General features: G+C 42.5%; 1 pseudogene; it reads right to left on the reverse strand.

Moving 5' to 3' along the window:
- Positions 1–379: 379 nt before the first annotated feature.
- Positions 380–906, reverse strand: LOC101426759 (ferritin light chain pseudogene; annotated as a pseudogene).
- Positions 907–3,901: the final 2,995 nt, after the last annotated feature.

Below are 3,901 nucleotides of genomic sequence, written 5' to 3' on the forward strand. Positions count from 1 at the left end.
CTCACTATGCCAACCCTCGGCTCACCAAGTGGGCACCCATGCAGGCACTCAGCTCACCACGCAGGCACTCACATGGGCACTCGGCTCGCTGTGCAGGCATGCTTTTTCTTTTTTTACCAGGAGGCCCCAGGGATTGAACCCGGTCTTCCCATATGGTAGGCAGAAGCCCTATCTCTTGAGCCACATCTGCTTCTGCCCTTTGACTTTTTTTTTTGGCTGCAAAAAGCTTTATTGTTTACACTTGGTTCAGGGCTTGTTCGAAGGCTACAAGATGGCAGTTAGAAAGATGCCTCCTGGCTGGAGGGGCTCAGGCAGAAGCCTGGATGCTGGGGAATGGAGCCCACCCCGACCCCCCATGGCCTCTGGGCTCTGGAGGCTCCTAGTCGTTCTTGAGTGTGAGCCTTTCGAAGAGGTACTCGCCCAGTCCAGCCCGTGGGCCCGCCAGCCTGCGGAGGTTGTCAGGTGGTCCCCTATCTTTTTAATTAGTTTCACCGCCTCATCTAGGAAGTGGTTCTCTAGGAAGTCACAGAGATGGAGGTCTGTGTTGGCAGATCCCATGGCATGCAGATCCAAAAGGGCCTGGTTCAGGCTTTTCTCTAGGACCAGGGCAGCTTCCGTGGCATCCGGGGTATTACCCCACTCATCTTTGGAAGGCTTCTGCACGTCTTGGAAGAGGGTGCAGCCACCACATTGGTTTTGCATCTTCAAGAGATGTTTGGTGCCCTCGTGCTTCTCCTTCGCCAACTCACGGAAGAAGTGGTCCATGCCCTTCAGAGCCACATCGTTGCGGTGGAAATAGTAGCCCAGAGAGAGGTAGGTGTAGGAGGCCTGCAGCTGCAGGTTGACCAGGCGGTTAACAGAGGCCTCCTCTTCAGCAGAATAATTCTCATGGATCTGGGAGGTCATGGTTGGTCAACAATGAGGCGCTAACCACAAAAAGCAGTGTTAGCTGGCCCCGGAAGTCGGTCCTGGAAGGTGGTCATCACTGAGCAGGGAATAGAACCCGGGTCTGTTCCGTTCAAACTCTGTTGAAGCAAGAGACAGATCCACGGGATGGCTGGGCACACTGTCCCTCCATTGACTTTTTTTTTTTTAATTTATTTTTTAAATTTATTTCTCTCCCCTCCCCCACCTCCCCACAAAGTTGTCTGCTCTCTTGTGTCCATTTGCTGTGTGTTCTTCTGCAACCGCTTCTATCCTTATCAGCAGCACCGGGAATCTGTTTCTTTTTGTTGCATCATCTTGCTGTGTCAGCTCTCCGTGTGTGTGGCACCATTCCTGGGCGGGCTGCACTTCCTTTTGCTCTGGGCAGCTCTCCTTACGGGGCACACTCTTTGCACATGGGACTCCCCTACGTGGAGGACACCCCTGTGTGGCACGGCACTCCTTGCGCACATCAGCACTGCGCATGGGCCAGCTCCACAGGGTCAAGGAGGCCTGGGGTTTGAACCGCGGACCTCCCATGTGGTAGGCGGATGCCCTATCCATTGGGCCAAGTCCACTTCCCCCCATTGACTTTTAATACAGTTTTCAAGTGTGTGTGCATTCTTGTGTGTTGTTATATATATTTTAAAAGCAACTATTAATAAAATCAGCCTGTTGAAGAAAATCATTAACATAAGCAAAATGTATTGTTTTGCTAGGCTAAGCCAAGATCATTTTAATATGCTAAACATTTCCAATATAAACTGCATCTGTTCGGTCAATGATCAAGCTTAATCACAAAAGTCTCCAATCATGTACCCACTGCTAACTTTGCTTGGTGTTGATGGATGTCAGAATTAACTCAACTATAAATGTGACCCCTGAACCAAGAACTACCCACCTCTTAGTGCCTCAGATATAAAGATTTAGCTTTAGTAGGGCCAAGAGGACTGGCCTGTTTATTTTTCTTTGAAATTTTAAAAAATTGAGGTGAAATTCACCATTTTAAAGTGAATAATTCAATGGCATTTAGACCTCCACAATGTTGTACAATTATCACTTCTATCTAATTCCAAAACAGTTTCATTACCCCTAAAGGAAATCCTGTACCCATTAAACAGTTGCTCGCCTACTCTCTTCTCACTCTAGCCCCTGTAACCAACATTCTGCTTTCTGTCTTAACTATCCTGAATATTTCATACAAATGGAATCATACAAGATGTGACCTTTTGTGTCTGGCTTCTGTCACTTAGGATATTTTTGAGGTTCATCCATGTTGTAGCATGTGTCAGAACTTCATTCCTTTTTATGTATGAATAATACTCCATTGTATATCTATGTCACAATTTGCTTATCCATTCATTCATTGATGGACATTTGGGCTGTTTCCACATTTTGGCTATTGCAAAGAGTGCTATGGATGTGTATGTACCTATATTTTTTCTCACTTATTTTTTAAATATGACAAACTCTTATATTCAATCAGGAGATTGAATTCATCATTCAATAAGCCAAATCCCATACTGATGCTTCTTCAGGGAGTCAATGCAAAATTTGTTAAAAATAAAAATGTTTTTAAAATGCTTTGAAAGGCTGGGTCTATTTTATGGCTCTGCATCTTTATTTGAATTGAGCTAGTAGTGAGATTGTTTCCAGCAGATATTCTAAAACAGCATTTAAATTAATTTAGTATACACAGAAATCTTTTATCCTTCTTCAATGTATTTATTATAAGGAATAAGGTAGGAAATAAGCTTATTTCTTTCCCCAATGATTAGCCAATCATCTCAGTACCAATTATTGCATAATCCATTTTTCCCCACTAGTTCACCATGCTACCTTTATTTCATATTAAATTACTTTTGCAATTTGATTTTATTCCTGGACTTGATGTCTGTCTCATTGAGCTGTTGGTTTATTTCTGCACTGGTTCCAATTTAATTACTGTAGCTTCATAATACTTTACAATATTTTATATCCTTCCTTCTATTTTTTCCATCTAAAACTCTTCCTTTATAGTTAATTCAATTTAACATTTCCTGAGACTGGGATCCTTTGCTGTACAACACTGGGTAGGATTAGAATGATTGAGATGGGTCAGGAGTGCATTTTAAACCTCTTATAGCTCCAATCATCTCTTTTAACGAAGTAGCTTTTTTCTTTTTTTTCTAAGACAGCTGTGAATTTGGAGAGTATTAAGAAATCCTGAGTGTTCTGCCAATGAGCTGCCTGTTCTCTTTCTCTCATTCTATCTTCAGACCATCGTAATTATATTGAACTTGAGTCTTATACACTATAGTTTGCAGGGGATGGACAAGCATCCCAGGTAGGCAAAACACCTATTATGATTTTGTATGTCTTTGATTGTTCCTCCATTTTATGCACTGCTCTCTGTACTCAGAAAGGACTGGAAAATATCTCTCTATAATTTTTATTCCATAGAAATATATGTGAGCATATAAACAATATCTACTTTCTTTAATATTGTTTTTCTAACAAATAGATCATCTAGGTTTTTGTTGTTGTTCTCTCTTCCCTCCTTTATTTATTACTTGTCAGTTTTTAGTTGAGTTTTCACCTTTGTACCATTAGCATATTGTCTCATTTTCTTTTTCAATATAAATTTTAGTTTTTTAAATAATTCTTCATTCAATGAAAGGGAAGAGGTTTCCACATCTTTCCATATCCAACAGAGAAGATGGAGAGGCAAACATCACAGCATAATCAGAATAGGCCCTAAAGAGAGTCCTAAAGGAAAGAAGGAAGATGGATGTAATGCCCTCCCCACTGTGCTGGCTCCCAGCCAGGTGGTCAAATCCTTCCGGGTTATCAGAACAGGAAGTCCATCCACCAGAGGAAGCTGGACCTTCCGTCCATTCTCCTTCCTGCTGGGAAAGCCCGTGTCTCTCCCCTTGGGTCTCGGTTTGCTGTGCTGCTTTGACGAATATCACACAGTGGGTTGGCGTAAAAAATGGGA

This window comes from Dasypus novemcinctus, chromosome 6 (assembly GCF_030445035.2).
Source record: "Dasypus novemcinctus isolate mDasNov1 chromosome 6, mDasNov1.1.hap2, whole genome shotgun sequence".
In the NCBI taxonomy this organism is placed as follows: Eukaryota; Metazoa; Chordata; class Mammalia; order Cingulata; family Dasypodidae; genus Dasypus; species Dasypus novemcinctus.